We start from the raw sequence: 12,282 nt of genomic DNA on the forward strand, positions 1-12,282 counted from the left end.
GTGTGTGTGTGTGTGTGTGTGTGTGTGTGTGTGTGTGTGTGTGTGTGTGTGTGTGTGTGTGTGTGTGTGTGTGTGTGTGTGTGTGTGTGTGTGTGTGTGTGTGTGTGTGTGTGTGTGTGTGTGTGTGTGTGTGTGTGTGTGTGTGTGTGTGTGTGTGTGTGTGTGTGTGTGTGTGTGTGTGGTGTGTGTGTGTGTGTGTGTGTGTGTGTGTGTGTGTGTGTGTGTGTGTGTGTGTGTGTGTGTGTGTGTGTGTGTGTGTGTGTGTGTGTGTGTGTGTGTGTGTGTGTGTGTGTGTGTGTGTGTGTGTGTGTGTGTGTGTGTGTGTGTGTGTGTGTGTGTGTGTGTGTGTGTGTGTGTGTGTGTGTGTGTGTGTGTGTGTGTGTGTGTGTGTGTGTGTGTGTGTGTGTGTGTGTGTGTGTGTGTGTGTGTGTGTGTGTGTGTGTGTGTGTGTGTGTGTGTGTGTGTGTGTGTGGGTGTGTGTGTGTGTGGGTTAGTGTGTGTGTGTGTGTGTGTGTGTGTGTGTGTGTGTGTGGGTTAGTGTGTGTGTGTGTGTGTGTGTGTGTGTGTGTGTGTGTGTGTGTGTGTGTGTGTGTGTGTGTGTGTGTGTGGGTTAGTGTGTGTGTGTGTGTGTGTGTGTGTGTGTGTGTGTGTGTGTGTGTGTGGGTAGTGTGTGTGTGTGTGTGTGTGTGGGTTAGTGTGTGTGTGTGTGTGTGTGTGTGTGTGTGTGTGTGTGTGTTTATTTATTCTTTACTTATAAATTATCTCTTTTCATTTGCTTATTTATTATTTTGTGATATTTTAAGCGGTTAGCGCTAGGTTAGGTTAAGTTAGGTTAGCACTAGGTTAGGTTAGGTTAGGTTAGCGCTAGGTTAGGTTAGCATTAGGTTAGCTTAGGTTAGCACTAGGTTAGGTTATGTTAGGTTAGGTTAGGTTCACTGCTGTACAGACCTACGGCAATATATTTATAACAAGCTTAGCAGCTTTGTAGTAAGTGCGGGAACTCTGGAAAGTTTCAAAAGGAGGCTAGATAGATTCATGGATGATAGAGAGTGGTAGTAACTCTCGACAGGAGCTGCCATGCACAGGCCAACCGGCCTATTGCAGACTCCTTATGTTCTTATGTTCTTATGTCTCACTCACACACACATACACCTGACCTGACATGACCTGACCCCACACATACCTGACCTGACCTCACACCTACCCTGATCTCACTACCTGACCTCACCTCACCTCACCTCACGCCATCACCTTAAATAATTCCCTCACGGTAAAAGTCGTGAATAGCTAAACCTGACGTTGACTTAACTCCCTTACCAACATAATGAACCAATAACATCACCACTACCTGTCTGTCTGTCTGTCTGCCCGTCTGTATGTTCGTCTGTATGCCCGTCTGTCTGTATGCCCGTCTGTCTGTATGTCTGTATGCCCGTCTGTCTGTATGCCCTCTGTCTGTATCTGTCGATGTATGCCCGTCTGTATGCCCGGCTGTCTCCACGATACATCTTGTCCACGTAGTAACTTTCATAAGACTCCGAGGATTGGTCTGAGACTTTGTACGCTATTAAGTATTATGATTATGGTAATTAAGTTAGATTGGCAGGTAATTTGACCTTTAATTACCTTAGTTATTCATACACAGTTTATATTACCCTCGATACCTGTCTGGCTAATTATTCGTTTTATAAGTTTTTACCTGTAATTTTGTGCCTTTGTCAACAGGTAATTAAGACTTATCAAGTGTGCTAAGGACGCCGGTTGCTGGCGACGCCGGTTGCTAAGGACACCGTTGCTAAGGACGCGGTCGATAGGTCACTCGAGCCAGAACGAAGGGAAGGATTTTTTACGTCATCGAGCGAAGGAAAGTCAGCGAAGAAGAATTGATTAATTAATGGGAGATAATGTAAAGATAAGAGAGAGAGAGAGAGAGAGAGAGAGAGAGAGAGAATCCTATTCTTATTCCGGCTATCAAGTGTTTCATAAAAAATATTCTCTCTCCTCTCTCTCTCTCTCTCTCTCTCTCTTCCTTCCCTCTTTTCTCCTTAATCCTTTTCCCTCACGCCTCTTAGCTCATTTCTCTCACACCTTCATTCTCCTCTCCTACTTTCCTCTCAGACGAGAACCATTGACGAGGTAATGAGGCTGATATGTTAATGTCCATCAGGAGTGGGGTGAGAGGAGAGGGGTGAGGAGAGTGGGGGGTGAGAGGGAGAGTGGGGGGTGAGAGGGAGGGGTGAGAGGAGAGTGGGGTGAGAGGGAGAGTGGGGGTGAGAGGGAGAGGGGGTGAGAGGGAGAGTGGGGGTGAGAGGAGAGGGGTGAGAGGGGGTGAGAGGGTGAGAGGAGAGTGGGGGGTGAGAGGGAGAGGAGTGGGGGTAGAGGAGGGAGAGTGGGGTGAGGAGGAGAGTGGGGGGTGAGGGAGAGGGGGGGTGAGAGGGAGGTGGGGGTGAGAGGGAGAGTGGGGGGTGAGAGGGTGAGAGGAGAGTGGGGGGGCAGGTGGATGGTGGGGGGCAGGTGTGATGGTGGGGAGCAGGTGTGAAGGTGGGGGGGAGCAGGTGATTGTGGGGGCAGGTGTGATGGTGGGGAGCAGGTGTGATGGTGGGGGGGCAGGTGTGATGGTGGGGAGAGGTGTGATGGTGGGAGACAGGTGATGGTGGAGACAGGTGTGATGGTGGGAGACAGGTGTGATGGTGGGGACAGGTGATGGTGGGGGGGGCAGGATGGTGGGAGACAGGTGTGATGGTGGGAGACAGGTGATGGTGGCAGGTGTGATGGTGGGAGACAGATGGTGGGGGACAGGTGTGATGGTGGAGACAGGTGTGATGGTGGGAGACAGGTGTGATGGTGGGGGACAGGTGTGATGGTGGGAGACAGGGTGATGGTGGGAGGCAGGTGTGATGGTGGGGGGCAGGTGTGATGGTGGGGGGACAGGTGTGATGTGGGAGACAGGTGATGGTGGGAGGCAGGTGTGATGGTGGGGGACAGGTGTGATGGTGGGGGCAGGCGTGATGGTGGGGGACAGGCGTGATGGTGGGGTGTTATACCTGGGATGATAATGATTGGTTATTTCATAGGATAACCTGAAGATTACGCAGCTATTACACCTTTAAATCAACCACCTGAATGCTAACCTAACCTAACCTAACCTAACCAAAGTCCCACGAATCGATTTTTCTTTATACTCTCTCTCTCTCTCCTCTTTACACCAGCATACATCATTCTGGCTAGTGAACACACACACACACACACACACACACACACACACACACACACACACACACACAGGCGGGCGAGGTGGTTCTTGATCCAAAAGCCTTAGACGAGACGCCCATCGGAATGACAGGCGCTCCAGCACGGCAAGAGGATAAACCTGTCAGACGATTGTAGGAGAGGTGAGGGGTGTGAGAGGGTGAGGGGGGAGGTGAGGTGGCCCTGGACTGCTGACACCCAGGTATTGTGTGGTGGAGCTTCATCTCAGTAAAACACAGCAGTAATGCCCTACCTGGAAGCTACACCGCTCGCCCCGGCCATTGTGAGGGGGAGGGCGAGCATCAGACGGCGCGGGGAGCAGAGTCTTTGGTGCCACACAAGGAGGCTGAAATATTATACTCAACCTCGCTGTTTAAGGGGGTGACGTCCTGGCTTATACCTCACCTCTCCTCCCTCCCTCTCCTCCCTCTCCCTCCTCCTCCCCTCCCCCACCCTTCCCCTCCCTCCCTCCCTCCCTCCCTCCCTCCCTCCTCCCCCTCCCTCCCTCCCTCCTCTCCTCTCCTCCCTCCCTCCCTCCTCCTCTCCTCCTCCTCCCCCTCCTCCTCTCCTCTGCCCCTCCCCTCCTCTAAGAAACCAACCCAACCTAACCCAACCTAACCTCGGTGGTAGTGCAAGGAGTGATCTTACTGTTGGAGTTAAGTGAGGGTGTTTCACTAATTTGGGAATGAAATTGAGCCTGATAGCTTCTTCCAGAGGGTGGAGGAGGGGTCCGATATCATGATAGTGCGCATCAGGTAGTTCCAGCAATGCTTGACTCCATGGGTGAATGCCGCAAAAGCCGCATGTGGCTCTGTGTTAGCAATCTCAGACAGAGCTTGGATTTCCTAACCCACTCATTCACCTTTCCAGTTACTTACTCGGTCTTGACGTCCGTCGTGCCGATTACTGCTGCGCCTAGGTGTCTTTTGGCCATCCTTGTTATTTTCACTTAACTTCCACCGAACACCTCCATTGCTCGTTCATAATGTTCTGGCTTCACAATGAGGAAGGACTTGCTGGCGTTTGGGTGGTACCCTATTTGTGGGCCTCGTGATGTTGGCCTGGTGTCCCACCACTTTTGATGTGTCCCCACTTTTCCTGCTCCTGTAAGGTCATCAGCATATGCTACTTTGCTTGACCTCAGTTGTTTCAAATTTTATTGTGTGTTGGAGCACGGATAGAACCTATTGAGTACATTGTTATTGCAACAGGGTGCCCCAAGTTGTTCCTCGGTTGACTGTGGCGATGGTATCAAATTCTCTATAGAGCCTTGTTGTTTACTATATAAAGGTCTGATGGATTCCTATAGGAGTTTTCTGCAATATACATTGGAAAGCTTGACACTTGATCTTGATGTTGTGCAGTGCGGCCTTACGGTTAAGTATATGTTGAATGTGTTTAGCGCCCACCAGATAAGTGGCTCACAATCGCGCTGCTCAAATACCGCTCCTCATGGCGTGAATGGCAGCTTCTCCTCCAGCCTGGTGGCCAGCACAAACTTGCAGGTTCCTGCCGCTGCCCTGTCATCGTCTTTACCACCTCCATTATGCATTTTCCGATGATCCGCTCAGCACTTCCCCCACCCCTATAGGCCTACATCTTGGTTTTTATCCAGGGGAATGAGGCGGCAGGCCGTCAGAGCCTGGAGGTGATGGCAGCAAGAGGATGCAAGCTTTCTTGCAAGGGCGGCAAATGGCAGTGCAGAGATCACTTCCTACGGGGCCAACCCCAGTTAGTGCTGAGGATGACTCTCCTCCAACCGTTTGAATCCAGACCTGAAGGGTCGGCTCCTCCCCGAGTCTTCACAGTGCCTTTTTCCCCACACCATCTCCTGTTATTTTCTCGAACAGGACAGCACTTCTGGTGGGATATAGTCACCCGGGAACCTGATGCCATCGTCTTCATTTGCAGGGGATTTTTTCTTCAGTCGTTTTAATGTCTCTGTTTATTGGCAGAACCCCACCGGAGGATTCCTCTCTTACCGCCAAAGACACACTTTCCCCACACGCATTTTGTTTCCAAACTTTCTTGCAACGTCATCGGTGTTTTGCTTTCCGTCTCCTATAAATGTTTGTCTCCCCTGCAGTGTTCTTTGCTTCACATAGGGAGATCATCAAGAGGTCCATTCTGCCACATTGTCAATCTTCTTCATTGCTGCCGCATTTTCGTTGTGCTTAGTCTTTGTGTGTCCTCTGACAGAATAGATGTGGTATTATTGCCAGTATTTGAAGAGCCAAAGGCAAGGAAGTGGTCCTGAGTGTACTAAGTTAAGAGGCTAATCATATCCCGAATCATTTCTTGGTGGCCGCACACTTGGGTGGTTCAAACAGGCTAGCTGGCGACCACCTGACAATTTCTGAGTAAGTTTCTTTAACCCATATGTCAGCATTTTCCACGATACATGCCATTCCACTGTGGTGGCTGCCCTCATTCACCTCGTGGACATCTGCTACTATTGGAGCAGCGTTTATTGGTACTACATTTTCAGGTTGAGTAGACTCACTACTTTCATTTAGGATATCATCGGGCGGTTGGGTCCCGGAGGTATCCACTGTGGCCTCCTGTGTCGGCTCCCTGCCCTGTGGGTTCCGACAATTGTTTCCCTTTCTGCAAACCACACATGGTCGGTTGTTTCTCGCACACTCACAGCTAGTGCAAGTTTGGTACTGGCTAGCACAGACTCAACAATGTCTGTTACCCGGCATAGTGTTCCGCTCCTCATGACAGTCACGTCCGCCTCCGACATCTGCTTTGGTTCCATACAGAAGAAGAAACTAGTTCTTGTGAGTAAAGGGCAGAAAGGTGACTGGCTGGACTGTTGTGCCCGTGTAGTAGGGCATACGTGCGCAAGTGTGGGTGTAGGCCACTCTGTGGGCGACAATTCACATCAGAATGATACACTGGGAGCAAGAATTGTCACACCTTACATTTTAGATCAGGAGGACACCCTCCACACCCATCACTAAATACTAAGTTAATACCTGTATAATACCCGTATAATACCTGTATAATACCAACATAATACCTGTATAATACCCGAGAACACGTCCTGAACTGTGGCTATACTGACACCTAACCAAACCTATCGCTAACCTATCGCTAAGCTAACCTAACCTAACCTAACCAGAACAAGAGCTGTGAGAGAGACACTGTTTTAGGTGAGGGTGTTGCTGGCAGGCACACACGTCATCAACCTAAATGGTGATGACCCTATCTTGACTGACGGCGGCTGTGGGTGGTGGTGACCTGGTGTGGTGATAGTGCCGTGGTGACCTGGTGTGGTGATGGTGACCTGGTGTGGTGATGGTGACCTGGTGTGGTGATAGTGCCATGGTGACCTGGTACAGTGACCTGGTGTGGTGACCTGGTGTGGTGAGCTGGGGTGGTGACCTGGGGTAGTGATAGTGCCACGGTGACCTTGGACCTGGGTGGTGACCTGGGGTGGTGACCTGGTGGTGATAGTGCCATGGTGACCTGGTGTGGTGACCTGGTGTGGTGACCTGGTGTGGTGAGTGTGACCTGGTGTGGTGATGGTGACCTGGTGTGGTGACCTGGTGTGGAACACACACCACACAGTGACCGGGTGGTGACCTGGTGTGGTGAGCGGGGTGGTGATCTGGTAGTGATAGTACCACGGTGACCTGGTGTGATGACCTGGGGTGACTGTGACCTGGTGGACCTGGGGTGGTGATAGTGCCATGGTGACCCCCACCTGACCCTCCCCTTAGCTACCCCCCTTGACCCTCTCCCTTGACGTCACCCTCCAATAAGGGGATGCCCACTCACCAAAATAATGGCTCCCTTTTGTCCAGCTAAATGAAGTAAGTTGTCAGTGCTCTCCATCTAACACTTCCTCGACACCTTAGTTTGTTGCTTCAGTGCTTCACCAGGGATGCTTCAGTGCTTCACCAAGGATGCTTCAGTGCTTCACCAAGGATGCTTCAGTGCTTCACCAGGATGCTTCAGTGCTTCACCTAAGGATGCTTCAGTGCCACCAAGGATGCTTCAGTGCTTCACCAGATGCTTCAGTGCTCACCAAGGATGCTTCAGTGCTTCACCAGGATGCTTCAGTGCTTCACCAAGGATGCTTCAGTGCTTCCCAGGATGCATCAATGTTCCTTTCACCGCCCTATGACTGATGACTGACCCCTCCCCTTATGAGTGATGACTGACCCTCCCCCTTATGAGTGATAGACTGACCCTCCCCTTACGAGTGATGACTGACCTCCCTCCCTTATGAGTGATGACTGACCTCCTCCCTTATGAGTGATGACTGACCCCCTCCCCTATGAGTGATGACTGACCCCTCCCCTTATGACTGATGACTGACCCTCCCCTTATGACTGATGACTGACCTCCCCTTTATGAGTGATGACTGACCCCTCCCCTTATGAGTGATGACTGACCCCCCCCCTTATGAGTGATGACTGACCCTCCCCTATGTGTCCGGAGTGATGCTGACCCCTCCTATGGTGATGACTGACCCCCCATGAGATGACACCTCCCTCCCCATGAGTGATCACCTCCCCCTATGAGTGATGATGACCCCCCATTGATGACTGACCCCCCTAGTGATGACTGACCCTCCCCTATGAGTGATGACTGACCCTCCCCTTATGAGTGATGACTGACCCCCTCCCCCTTGAGTGATGACGACCCCTCCCCTTATGAGGATGACTGACCCTCCCTATGAGTGATGACTGACCCCCCTCCCTTATGAGTGATGACTGACCCCTCCCCCTTATGACCGATGACGACCCTCCCCTTATGACTGATGACTGACCCCCCTTTATGAGTGATGACTGACCCCTCCCCTTATGAGTGATGACTGACCCCCTCCTTATGAGTGATGACTGACCCCTCCCCTTATGAGTGATGACTGACCCTCCCCTTTGATACCCCCATGGATGACTACCCTATGAGTATGCTGACCCTCCCCTTATGAGTGATGACTGCAGCTCGCTAATGGAGACCTTACCATAAAGTTTGAGGAAATATTTATCTTACTTGAGAAAATGTGGGACAGGCGACCGGCTCTCACGCTGATGGTGCTTGACTGACACACACACACACACACACACACACACACACACACACACACACAGGTAGGGTCCCCACTATCTGTTTCAACCACTAAACTGTATCTCTTTGGTTGGAGGTGGTGAGGAGGAAGAGGGTGGTGGAGGAGGTAAGAGGGGTGGTGCAGGAGGTAAGAGGGTGGTGGGGGAGGGTAAGAGGGTGGTGGAGGAGGGTAAGAGGGGTGGTGGGGAGGTAAGAGGGGGTGCAGGAGGGTGAGGGTGGGGAGGGGTAAGAGGGGTGGTGGAGGAGGGTAGAGGGGTGGTGGGAGGAGGATATGAGGGGTGGTGCAGGAGGGTAAGAGGGGTGGTGGAGGAGGGGAAGAGGGGTGGTGCAGGAGGGTAGAGGTAGAGGGGTGGTGAGGAGGGTAAGAGGGGTGGTGCAGGAGGGTAAGAGGGAGGGTGGTGGAGGAGGGTAAGAGGGGTGGTGCAGGAGGGTAAGAGGGTGGTGGAGGAAAGAGGGGTGGTGCAGGAGGGTAGAGGGTGGTGGAGGAGGGTAAGAGGTGGTGGAGGAGGTAGGGTGGTGGAGGAGGGTAAGAGGGGTGGTGCAGGAGGGCAAGAGGGGAGGTGGTGCAGGACAGGGGGGGGCGGTTGACAGGTACTGGACTGCAACTGTCGGCACCAAACAGAAGAGAGAGAGGCAGGGATGCGCGGGCTTTGTTCAGGGAGGCAGAGCACTGAGGGCACAAGACGGCCCCACATGGTGCTCAACTCTAGTGTTTTGGGCCTTTACCTGATGAGCAGTAATTGTCGGAGTGGAGGGGAGGGGGGGAGGTGAGAGGGGGAGAGGGAGGGGGGGAGAGGGAGGTGTGGGAGGGGGAGAGGTGAGGTGGGGAGGGGAGAGGGAGGGGTGAGGGAGGGGGGAGGGGAGGTGGGGAGGGGGAGAGGTGGGAGGGGAGGGGGGAGGGAGGGGAGGTGGGGAGGGGGGAGGAGGTGAGGTGTGGGAGGGGGAGAGGTGAGGTGGGGGGGGGAGGGGAGAGGGAGGAGGGGGGGGGGGGAGGTGGGGAGTGGGGAGGGGGAGGGGAGGGGGGAGAGGTGGGGGGTGGGAGAGGGGGAGAGAGGTGGAGGGGTGGGGAGGGGAGGGTGGGGGAGGGGGAGAGGGTAGGGTGAGGGAGGGGGGGGAGAGGTGGGAGGTGTGGGGAGGGGGGGGGGAGAGGTGAGGTGTGGGAGGGGGAGAGGAGGTGTGGGAGGGGGAGAGGTGAGGTGGGAGGGGAGAGGTGAGGGGGTGGGGAGGGGGGAGAGGTGAGGTGTGGGAGGGGGAGAGGTGAGGTGGGGAGGGGGGGAGGGGGAGGGGGGGAGAGGAGGGGAGAGGGAGTGAGTGGAGACGGTGGGTGGATGAGGGAGGAGGAGAAGGTTGTGGGTGGGGGTAAGAGGGAAGGGGTAAGGGTGAGAGGAAAGATAGGTGAGGGTAAGTGAGGGAGGAGAGGGAGGAGAGAGAAGGAAGAGAGGAGGAAGAGAGGAGGAAGAGAGGAAGAAGAGAGGAGGAAGAGAGGAAGAAGAGAGGAGGAAGAGAGGAAGAAGAGAGGAGGAAGAGAGGAAGAAGGAGGAGGAAGAGAGGAAGAAGGAGGAGGAAGAGAGGAAGGAGAGAGGAGGAAAGAGGAAGAAGGAGGAGGAAGAGAGGAAGGAGAGAGGAGGGAAGGAAAAGTGAAGAAAAAATATACGAATTTAGAAAAGATTCTCTGTTCTTCCTTTCCTCTACTCAAGGGGTTAAAGTCTCAGTACTCATAAGTTAAAGTCTCAGTACTCAAGGGGTTAAAGTCTACGTACTCAAGGGGTTAAAGTCTCCGTACTAAAGGGTTAAAGTCTACGTACTCAAGGGGTTAAAGTCTCCGTACTCAGGGGTTAAAGTCTCCGTACTCAAGGGGTTAAAGTCTCCGTACTCAAGGGGTTAAAGTCTCCGTACTCAAAGGGTTAAAGTCTCCGTACTCAAGGGGTTAAAGTCTCCGTACTCAAGGGGTTAAAGTCTCAGTACTCAAGGGGTTAAAGTCTACGTACTCAAAGGGTTAAAGTCTACGTACTCAAGGTTAAGTCTCCTAAGGGTTAAAAAACGAAAAAATAAATATGAATAAATAAAAGAGAGAGAGAGAGAGAGAGAGAGAGAGAGAGAGAGAGAGAGAGAGAGAGAGAGAATAAACAAGGAACAAGGAATAAGTGAGGAAACACGTAAATACCTGAAGAAGGAGCAGGGAACAAAGAACATCTAAACATGGAACAAGGAACAACTCGGAATAAGAAAACAAGCAACTTAAAACCTAAACAAACAAACATAAAAATCAAGCACCAAGCAACACATACAACCTAAACAAACAAACAAACAAACGGAACACATAAGGAACAGGAACAGACAGACTTGCCCCGTTAGCAGAGAGGTTGAATCGTGTGTTTCTCTATGGCTCGACAGCTTGTATTGTTGTCCTAGAAAATATAGTATTATATAGTACAGTTCCTGCCTATTGTACCACACACTGACACCATTCTCGAAAGGACCCTAAGTGAAATTTTATCTTGTAATTGTGGCTACATAAACGTAAATATAGATAAAGAAATGTAAATGAAACTACAAAAAATTTATTCAACTAAAGTTTCTTCACAAAAATCATTTCCAAGAAGTTCGTAAGGTTGAATTCATCTCGTAACTCATCATCTTAAGCCACGACACTAAGGTAAATTCTCAAAGCCGTTAGGTTGAATTCATCTCGTAACTCATCATCTTAAGCCACGACACTAAGGTAAATTCTCAAAGGCTCGTTAGGTTGAATTCATCTCGTAACTCATCATCTTAAACCACGAGACTAAGGTAAATTCTCAAAGGCTCGTTAGGTTGAATTCATCTCGTAACTCATCATCTTAAGCCACGAGACTAAGGTAAATTCTCAAAGGCTCGTTAGGTTGAATTCATCTCGTAACTCATCATCTTAAACCACGAGACTAAGGTAAATTCTCAAAGGCTCGTTAGGTTGAATTCATCTCGTAACTGGACACATAAACCATAAAGTCACTGATTTTGAGGATTCCTGAGACGGGTTGTAGAGCAATAGGTCCCAATCCCGACCGTTTATAAACATTACTCTGGTGAACTTAAAAATTGTCAGCGTATTTTAGGTGAGTCTTGACCATAAGTGATTAAAAATGTATTAAGTGTTTGTTAGTGTTTGTTAGTGTTTGTAAGTGTTTCTTATAGTGTTTCATAGTGTTTGTTAGTGTTTGTAGGTGTATGTTGTATATAAGTGTTTGTTAGTGTTTTCGTATCATTCTCCTTAGGTTGACATTAATGTCATTTGGTCTCTCTCTCTCTCTCTCTCTCTCTCTCGCTGTGTGGGTGTGTGTATGTGTGTGTGTGTGTATCAGTCTTTCCTAACCTCCTCTCTCCCTCCGTCTGCTAATAGCGTGCACGATAAAGAAATAGCTGGTCACAATAGGTGGTGCAGGGAGAGGTTGACGACCCCTGGGCTGCACAAATGGTTCAGGTAGTGAGGGTGAGGCGACAGGTGAGTGATGGTCAGTTGGAGCTGTTTCTTCCCAGGTAAAGTTGTTGAGGAGAACCTGGTACCTGGAGCCTTACCTGGTGCCTGGAGCCTTACCTGGTGCCTGGAGCCTTACCTGGTGCCTGGAGCCTTACCTGGTGCCTGGAGCCTTACCTGGTGCCTGGAGCCTAGGCTGACCTGGTGTCTGGAGCCTAACCCAAACCCTGGAAACTAAACCCTGGAAACTAAACCCTGGAACCTCTAAACCCTGGAGACTAAACCCTGGAGACTAAACCGGAAGCTAAACCCTGGAAGCTGGATCCAGGAATATATTGAAAGATAACGGGGAGAAATTCTTAAGACAAATTGTTGTAGTTTATCCGTCCGACATATTGGTAAAAGTATACATAGCACGGGTATACACATAGCACGGGTATACATAGCGCAGGTATACGTGTAGACTGGCACGGGTATACATGTAGACTGACCGGGTA

Source organism: Homarus americanus, unplaced genomic scaffold (assembly GCF_018991925.1).
Source record: "Homarus americanus isolate GMGI-L3 unplaced genomic scaffold, GMGI_Hamer_2.0 scaffold25860, whole genome shotgun sequence".
NCBI lineage: Eukaryota > Metazoa > Arthropoda > Malacostraca > Decapoda > Nephropidae > Homarus > Homarus americanus.